Source organism: Micromys minutus (genome assembly GCF_963924665.1).
Source record: "Micromys minutus genome assembly, chromosome: 18".
Lineage (NCBI taxonomy): Eukaryota > Metazoa > Chordata > Mammalia > Rodentia > Muridae > Micromys > Micromys minutus.
The window spans coordinates 28,937,652-28,947,506 of NC_137953.1; the positions used below are offsets into that span (position 1 = coordinate 28,937,652).

The 9,855-nt window shown below is 43.5% G+C and overlaps 1 pseudogene across 1 annotated transcript; it reads left to right on the plus strand.

Annotated features, from left to right (window-relative positions):
- Positions 1 to 8,257: 8,257 nt before the first annotated feature.
- Positions 8,258 to 8,631, plus strand: LOC308432826 (gamma-aminobutyric acid receptor-associated protein-like 2; annotated as a pseudogene). The gene has a single exon. The product of its transcript is annotated as a gamma-aminobutyric acid receptor-associated protein-like 2 (transcript).
- Positions 8,632 to 9,855: the final 1,224 nt, after the last annotated feature.

The window sequence follows — 9,855 nt, forward strand, 5'->3', positions numbered from 1 at the left end:
CACGTTCAAGATGAAAAACTGCTACTCTGTGGATTTCATCATGTCTGTGGTCCTTTGCCCGCAGTGGGTCTTTAAGTCTTTAAAGGTTGTATACACATACTTGCATGCATATTTGAGTGTCCCCATCCCTTATCACTTCTAAGTAGCTCTTTTGTTGTTGCTTCATTTTTGGAGACAGGGTTTCTCTGTAGCCCTGGCTGTCCTGAAACACACTCTAGATTAGGTTGGTCTCCAACTCAGAGATCCACCTGCCTCTGCCTGCGGAGCATTGGAATGAAAGGTGTGCACCACCCCTGCCCAGCTGCCAAGTTGCTCTTTACACAAACAGTGGAAATAAAGGTCTTGGAAGTAACTGGGGGCAAGGAAGGATAGGGTACAAAAATAGATTAATATGCCCATAATTTCCTAAAATTATGGGCATATTAATCCTTAAAGGAGGTGACTGTGCAAGTCTCTTGCATACAGCATCTTAGGCTTGAGTTTCACAAACATGCCTGGGCTGTGGATATAGCTCAGCTGGTGGAATGCATGCTTAGCAGGCAAGAGGCTCTAGGTTTCACTACTAGTATGGCATAAATTGGGTGTGGCCGTGCATACTCAGGAGAAGGCAGACAGACCAGAAGTTTAAAGTCATTTCCAATACGAGAGGCTAGAGAGATGCTCAGAGGTTGGGAGCACTGGCTGCTCTTTCAGAGGACGAGGTTCTATTCCCAGCACCTTACAAGCCTGCTATAGCTTTAGCTCTAGGGAGTCTTGATACCCTCTTTGGACATTTGTAGACACCAGGCATGCATGTGATGCACAGATATCCATGCCTAAAAAATATCCACACAGATAAACTAAAATTTAAAAATAAAGTAACTGTGATAAAAGATTATATATATGTGTGTGTGTGTGTGTGTGTGTGTGTGTAAAGCAATGAGTTCAAGGTTATCCTAGGCTACAGAAGATACACAAACAAAACAACAACAAAAAGATAAAATTTTACTCTCTACTCTTTACTACTGAGCTAAGGAATATACATAAGGAATATTTCTAAGATGCTAATTTAGGCCTAAGCCAAACATCTTTAGGGGAGCCCTGAAAAGCTGACACACAATATGCATATGTATATAATGTCATTGTCAGATTTTTCTAAACACTCTCTAGGATGTTGTTTGATAAGTTAAAGGTTCAGTGAGTTTTATAGGTGAGGTAGCCTGGGCTAATGTACTACCAAGATGACCCAAGAATAAGGAATAGCTGTGCCTCCTGAATACTGGGTACTACTCTAGATGCTGTGGATATAAACTACCCAATTCCCAGAACCCCAGTAGCTTACGACAGTTATCATCAAGACAGTTTTACAGATGGAGGAACTAAGCCAAAGAGGGGTTCAGGTTTGCTCAGGAGCACATAGCCAGCTAAAGCAGAGATGAGGGCTGAATCCAAGGGGTCTGGCTCCTCCTACTTCCTGACATCAACCTGGCCTCTACAGTCCTTTGATGTTAAAAAAAAAATACTGGATTTCACAATGGTTACAGCTAGCAGTAGCAATGGTGGTAACCAGGGCTGGGAATTAGGTTTTGACAGACAGCAAGTTTAGCCTGTGTAAGCTTTTTAGATTCATGTTCAAGTACCAAATATCAATGACAACAATAATAACAGTAATGATAAAGCTGAACCCAAATGATGGTACGTGTCCTTACTTTCAGCACTCTGGAGGCAAAGTCGACAGGTCTTGAGTTGGAGGCCAACTTGATCTATACACAATGAGTTCCGGTCATCTAGAGCTACACAGTAAGATCTTGTCTCCAAAAAAAAAAAAAACCAAAAGCATATAAAAGCAACCAAACAAAGATTCTCCGTGTGCACCGTTAGTCCCAGAACTCCAGATATCTAGGGAGTTTAAGATCAGCCTGGTCTACATAGCAAATACCAGCCAGCTCTGCTTACGTAATGAGAACCTGTCTCAAACATGAAAACAGGGCTTGAGAAATAGTTCTGTGATTAAGAGCACTGGCTGCTCTTTCAGAGGACCAGGGTTCTATCCACATAGTAGATCACAACCATCTTAACTCCAGTTCCAGGGGATCTGATACCCTCCTTTAGCATCTCCAGGTACCAGGCAAACAAGTGGTGCACAGGCAGACATGCCCACAAACCACCTACAAGCATAAATCAAACTAAAAATTAGATTTAAAATTTAAAACTAGCAGTTGAGTCATCTACCATGTCCATGTAAACTTTTCTCAACAACTACTAGAGTTGTTACAGAAATTTGACCAATAAAAAATTTTAGACATCAGCTGGGCAGTGGTGGTGTGCCCCTGAGTTCTTAGCACTTGAAGTGCTGAGACAGGTGGATTTCTGAGTTTAAGGCCAGCTTAGTCTACAGAAGGAGTTCCAAGACAGCCAGGACTACACAGAGAAACTGTCTTGAAGAAAAGAAAGGAAGGAAGGGAGGGAAAGAGGGAGAGAGGGACGGAGGGGGGAAAGAAAGAAGGGAAGCAAACAGGCAGGCTCTAACATCTATTTTATTGTTGAACTTTACAGGTAAAGAAATAGTTGCAGAGAGATTAAATACCTGCTCAAGGACCATTCAGCTCATTTGAGAGATACTGTTGGCCTTCTGACTTCTTTGTCTTCTTTTTCTTTTAACTATCTATCTGTTTTTCAGTCTATTTTTTAAGACGGGCTTTTTCTATATGGCTGCCCTAGAATTCATGTTATGGACCAGACTGGCCTCAAAGTCACAGGGGTCTGCCTACTTCTACTTTCTGAGTAATAAGACTATATGCACCCAGTTGCCTTTTTTCTTTTTTATGTCAGATGTCACTCATACATCCTCCTTTCTCTCTGCTACTGCTTTTTATTGCATTTATTTAATTAGTGTGTGTGCATATGCTACAGCAAACATGTCAAGGTCAGAGCACAACTTTTGGGAGTTGGTTCTCTCTTTCCACTGTGAGGGTCCCAGGAATTGAACACAGATCATCAGCTCTGAGTGTCAGAGCCTTTACCCACTGAGCCATCTTCTTGGAGCACTGTATTGCCTAATCTGGTATTTCAAATTCACTATCCTCCTGCCTCTGTGCTTAGCATTCATTCATTACTACATCTAAGTCCGTGCATCAAAGCCAAGCATCTTCCCGCTCTCTCCCTTCCTGCCTCCCCCCCTTTCTTAATTTAAGGCAAGATCTCATGACGTCACATATAGCCCAGGTTAGTCATTCATAGATCAGTCTCTTATAGCTCCCCTCCAGCTTTGTTTTTTTTTTTTTTTTTTTAAGATATGTGAGTACACTGCAGCTGTTTTCAGACACACCAGAAGAGGGCATTAGATCCCATTACAGATGGTTGTGAGCCACCATGTGGTTGCTGGGAACTGAACTCAGGACCTCTGGAAGAGCAGTCAGTACTCTTAACCTCTGAGCCATCTCTCCAGCCCTCTCTCTAGCTTTTCAAGGCAGTTTTTCTCTGTGTAGCCTTAGCTGATCTGGAACCCACCCTGTAAACCAGACTAAGCTCAGAGATCTGCCTGCTTCTGCATCCTGAATGCTGGGGTTAAAGGCATTCGGCACCATGGTCGGCTTTACTCATTATTTTTGAGATGTGCAGCTGCCTTCCCTGCCTATACACTCTTGGTTCCTCCCACAGGCTTCTGGTGACACAGGACAATAAAGAATTGTTCTTTTCAGTGAGTAGTTTCAGAAGCCGCAGTTTGGAGAGGCCAGGAGACTTAGGCAATGTCATCTCGTGTCTATGACGTGGAGCAAAGACTCAGACATTTACATGAAGCAAAAGTAACAGTTTTTTCAGCAGGTTCTACAGAATGAATGAGTTATTCTTGGTCCCTGACTCATCCTTAGGACCTACCAATGCTAACAAACACACAAGAAAAGGCAGGCAGCTGCCAGATGCTACTAATAATTGAAACTATACAGCATGAGGCAAGCATGCTGGCTTCTGCTATGATTGGCCTGACGTTGTTTTGTAATCTCTATTACTGGCAACATATCAACTTTGGAATGCTTTTCTCACTATCCTGCTCTTGGACCTTACTGTTCTTTGAAAGAATTGGAAGAGGAAAGAAATGTCGCTGTTATAAAATTACTCATGGGAAGGGCCAAAAGCTCAGGTTCCAGATTTATCTCTGCTCTAGAGTTAGGCTCTGAGGGAAGGGGTTGGAGTATATCTCAGCAATGTTCCTATCCAGTCATGATTTTAATGCTAAATACACCTTTGGCAACCGAGGAACCAGATTAAGTGCAAAAGAAGACAAATTTCATCTTTATTTGACCTGCCCTTCTATTGCTGGTATAAGCAACGGAAGGAACACCGGCCATATTGTAGAGAGAATATCTTGTGTAGTTTATGGATGTATCACCTGTCAGTCAAAATGCCTATGGCTTAAGCAGGAAATGGGACATCCGGGAGGAGAAAGAATTCTTAGAGAGAAGCAGGCAGGAGAGTCACTAGGAGTATGTGACAAGAACACACAGTTCCTGAGCACAGATATCCAGCCATGTGGCAGAATGTAGGCTAAGATAGGTGGGATAGCTTAAGTTATATCTCGTCAGAGAAGAGCCTCGCTATTTGGTCAAGATGCTTATAAATACATATCATGTCTGAGTCTTGTTTCTGGGAGCATGGAGCTAGAAGGCAAAACAAGACTAACTTCAACACCATGTCTCGGCTCTCAGCTAAGAGCATAATTCACATACTTTTGTTTATTTTACTTTATGTTGCTTTTCAAAAGATATATACATATAGACTGTCACTATCTTCAGAAACATCAGAAGAGGGTATTGGATCCTATTACAGATGGTTGTGAGCCACCATGTTGTTGCTGGAAATTGAACTCAGGACCTCTGGAAGAGCAGCCAGTGCTCTTAACTGCTGAGCCATCTCTCCAGCCCTTTTTAAACAATATTTCGTAGACATGATTGTTTGCCTGTGTGTATGTCTGTGCACAATGTGCACACCAGGTGCCCATGGAGTCCAGAAGACAGCATCGAATTCCCTAAAACTGGAGTTCAGATGATTGGTTGTGAGCAGCAATGTGGGTGTGAGCAATGGAACCCGGTTCTTCTGCAAAAGCCACCAGCCCTACTCACTGTCGTTTAAATAGTACAACAATCCACGGGAAGGGTGATGGGTCTCCCCACTTAACAGAAGAAAAAGGCGAGGCACAAAGACATTAACCAACTTACCTGAAGTTACAGGCAGAGGGAAATTCTGGACAACTTTGCTTGTAAACTACAAATTTTACTTCCGGTAGCCATAAATCCACTTTCTTTTTCTTTCTTTTATTTTTCTCTTTTGTTTTTGTTTTTCAAGACCGGGCTTCTCTGTGTAGCCCTGGCTGTCCTGGAACTCTCTCTGTAGACCAGGCTGGCCTTGAACTCAGAGATTGCCCCTGCCTCTGCCTCCCACGTGCTGAGATTAAAGACGTGCACCACCATTGCCCAACATAAATCCACTTCCTATATGAATATAGATTGTGATATCTTCTGCTCCAACAGAAGAGCCTCAAGGTCTCACATAGCGTATGGCTTGGGCTGAGTTCGGGGGGAGAAGCAGGTCCCAGAGATGGCTAAGGAGCTGGGAAGTGGGCTGCATCAACAGGCAAGAGGCATTTGCAAACCAGACCTGAGCTTGACCCTCAGCTCCGGCACTTACCAGCCAATGACGTTGGCCCACCCAGCACTGCAAGATGTTGGACCTAAAATGCAGCTGCCGGATCAGAAAGTAAGAGGCTGGCCTCTGGAGCTGTTCTGAAGGTTTGATGAGATGGAAAGAGTTAGCAGCGGCCTATGATGGGTACGACACAAGGTCTTGTACATACTCTCCTACACATGCCTTGCCAGCTCCTGACCTCACTCTACTGTATTGGAGACACTTACTCCTCAACATCGTTCACAAAGGGAGAAGTAGCAGAGAGAATGATGGGAATGGTGCCCATGGAACCTCACCAACGGTGCCCTTAGTGGCATACAAGAATACATTGGAGTTCTTGTTCTCTTGTTCTGTTGCTCTCTTTTGCTCTCCCGTCCCTTACCCCTCTTCTTCCCTTTCCCTTCCCCATCTCCCTCCACGTGCTCACGGCTGGCCTCTACTCCTCTACTTCTCTATTCCTCTCTCTCTCTCTCTCTCTCTCTCTCTCTCTCTCTCTCTGCCTCTATATACCCTCTTAACTCTACCATGACTTGAATAAATTCTATTCTGTACTTTAAAAAAAAAAGAGTATAATGGAGGGCTGGAGAGATGGCTCGGCAGTTAAGAGCACTGACTGTTCTTCCAGAGGTCCTGAGTTCAATTCCAAGCAACCGCATGGTGGCTCACAACCATCTGTAATGGGATCCAATGCCCTCTTCTGGTGTGTCTGAAGACAGCTACAGTGTGCTCAATACATTAAGGGAGGCAAACCCAGAATACTTTCCCTAGTTTCCTGCTCAACCTGTCCACCTGCACATGGAAGAATGCCGTGTGCACAGACAAAGCCTCAGCTGGTAGCCTCACCTTTAAAGAGAGAGAAGAGTACACTAGCTGCTCTTCTAATGGCAATCTAGTGGAAATCTAGAATGACAGGTGAGGACAAAAGCCCAAATCGCCCTGCCTGCTCTCTCATTCCAGTTTTGCCACTCACTTTGTCAGCTGTGTGGTGTTGAGAGTGTGTCTTAAATTATTTCGAACTCTGCTTCCTCATCCATAAAACGGTGCCAGTGAGTATGAAATGAGTTTGCACGTATAAAACAATTAGAAGCTGTTCTAACGCAGATTAAGACTTCATAAATGTTAGCCGTCACCATTATGGTATGACAATTCTCTGATGTGTGATTGTAGAATCAAAGGAAGAGTGCAGGCACACCCCACCCATGGAGGAGATACACCACAGGGAACAGCATATATCCAAAGGCAGACAGAGCTGCCTTCAGTACTGGTCAAGTCGCATAACCTTAGACCTTTAAAATTCCCTGAAAATGCAGCAGATGAAAGTTGATTTGTCATCCCTGTGTAGCTGGTGGCCCACTCAGAGCTCTATTACCTCTGCTTGTTGCCTTAGTCTTTGGACTTGAAATGGTTTTCCTGTGCGGGAGGCAGAGTCCATCCTCCTTGGAGGAGCTACAATTCAAGCATTACTTACTCGAGGCTTGCCGGTCCATTAACACTTAACCACTATTATGGGAATGGTTGGGAGAACAGGGTTAAAAAAATGGGGACATATTAGAAGGAAAGAGGACTCAGGACATGAATGGACTTCCAAGACACCCCATTTTGTCACTGTGACTTGCACATGTGTGGTAGCATTAATTACTTACTTGGAACTATTCAGGGCAATCTTATCATAATGTGATAGAAGAGGTAAAGCTGATGTTGTAAGACGTCCTTCAGTATCAGGAGGAGATGTATATTGAAGTAGGAGAAGATGCCGATCATGATGGCGCCTTTAAGCCCAGCACTTGGGAGCCAGGGGCAGGTGAATATCTCTGAGCTTGAGGGCCATCTTGGTCTACAGAGTGACTTCCAGGACAGCCAAAGCCATGTAGAAAGACCCTGTCCCAAAACAACAAAACAAACAAAAAGACAAAACAACAACAAAGAAAGGAAGGGAGGAAGAAAGAAAAGAAAGAAAGGGAGGAATGAAGGAACAAAAGAAGAAAGAGGGAAACAAAAAAACCTTTATACAACAAGAAAACTTTGACTATTTCCATGTTACATTTTGTTTTACATGTACTTTATGGTCATTGTAACTATTAAGTTTTCAATGCATACTATCAAACCTTTAAAAAAATCAAGTACTGACTAACAAATATATTCATACAGTTTTATGTAAAAATTATTTTAAAATCTGAAAAAAAAAGTACTGACAAAAATGTATTGTATAATTTTATGCAAAAAATGCTTAAAATCTGTACATTTATCTTTGTTTTGTAAAATAAAGTTGTTTAAAAAAAAAAAAAAAAGGAAGAGGGGGCTAGGCACATGGTGCCATGCTTGTAGTCCCAGCTACTGGGAAAATGAGGCAGGTGGACGAGTTATACCTAGAAGTTTGAGGCCATTCTGAACAAGGAAAAGAGGAAAGGAGAAGAGCAAAGAGAGGAGAGGAGGGGAAGGAAGGGCAGAGGGGGAGAAAAAGGAAAGCAAGTCTTACTGGCATCAGCTTCGGTAGGATTTTGAGGTGGGAAAGATGGCCTAAAGAATCAACAAATTTAGGAAGCAAAAGTCGGTTGTTGGGTTATTGTGGTCGCGTCAAAATCTGCTGCTCGCTCCGTCACTTCCTGCCGCCATGATGTGAATGCTTAAGGAGAACCACTCGCTGGAACACAGACACATGGAATCCGCGAAGATCAGAGAGAAGTACCCCGACCGGGTTCCGGTGATCGTGGAAAAAGTCTCAGGCGCTCAGACTGTCCACACGGACAAGAGGAAGTACTTGGTCCCGTCTGACGTCACTGTGGCTCAGTTCATGTGGATCCTCAGGAAAAGGATCCGGCTTCCCTCAGAGAAAGCCATCTTCCTGTTTGTGGACAAGACAGTCCCACAACCCAGCCTAACCATGGGACAGCTTTACGAGAAGGAAAAAAAAAAAATGAAGATGAATTCTTGTATGAGGCCTACAGCGGAGAGAACACTTCTGGCTTCTGAGGCCCGTGCTGGGCTAGGTGCACCCTGCCTGCTTGTGTATCTCGTAAATAACTGGCTGTTCTCAGTTACTCCGCCAGAGCCTCCACACAGGCCTGTTAGTGCATTTGTAACTGGATTCATTTCTTAATATATTGGAAGGTTTTGTTTCCTTAGATTAGTAAATTACCATAAAGAATTTTATTTTCATTTTTTTTCTTTTGTGTACTGCCCTCATGGCTACATGCCCCAGGGAATCATATTTAATGAAGATATTTTCATAATGAAGGGAGGTAGGTGTGGTATTAAAGTAAAAACGAGGGATGGTGCGTTGCTCTGGATTATGTTCGAAGTGTTAGATAACTAAGTATTAAAAGCACCCAAATTAAATCCTTAGCAATCCAAATACTTGCTTCACTAGAATTTGCCAACTGCAAATCATGTTGGACTGAGCTAGTCTGTTCCTCTTTCTGAGACTATCAAGGTAAATAATTAACAATAAAGCCTCGTTATAAAGAAAAAAAAGGCAAAAGTCCTTTGATCTTATTTGGCCGTCTCCACCCAAGTTGTTCTTCCCAAATCCGGAGAAAATTTCCAGTGATTTGGTTTTAAAGGTTGTTCGGTTGCTCGTTTGTGTTCAGTGTTGGTGGTATGGAAACAAAATCTTACGTGCGACGGCCTTGAACTTTCTACTCCTCCTGTTTCTACTCTCTGTGCCAGTGTCCCCTGCTGGCTCATATCTTATTAATACTCCCTGTGAAGCTCTCAGAAATTCTCTAAGGGCACACATGTTAGGCGACATTTGCTGAATTTCGATTCTGTGCTCCTCACTGTGATTTTACCCAGTTATAGAACCCTGGACCTCTAGGATGCTGAGCCAACAGTCTATGCACTTGGCTGCTCCTTGGCCCCTTCTGTCGTGTTGAAAGAGTGTCTACCTTACTTGAGCACATGGCTTTCAAGTCTGAAGATAAAGGCCCCTGCTTCACCTGTAGCTGGAAGAGGCCTTGGAAGTCATAAAAGCCTATCCTCAGCCTTTATCATCTGCTGTCTGGAGCTTGTCCACTGACAACCTGAGCTTACATAGGCAGAGCAGTAAGGTGAGACACTCTGGGCCCCTGACATTATAGGGCTCTTCACCAGCTCTGACCCCTACCCAGGCTTCCAGGCGAGAAATTTAACACCTTTTAAAGACATGTATGGCATAGTGGCTTGAATGAGAATAGCTACACACACACACACACACAC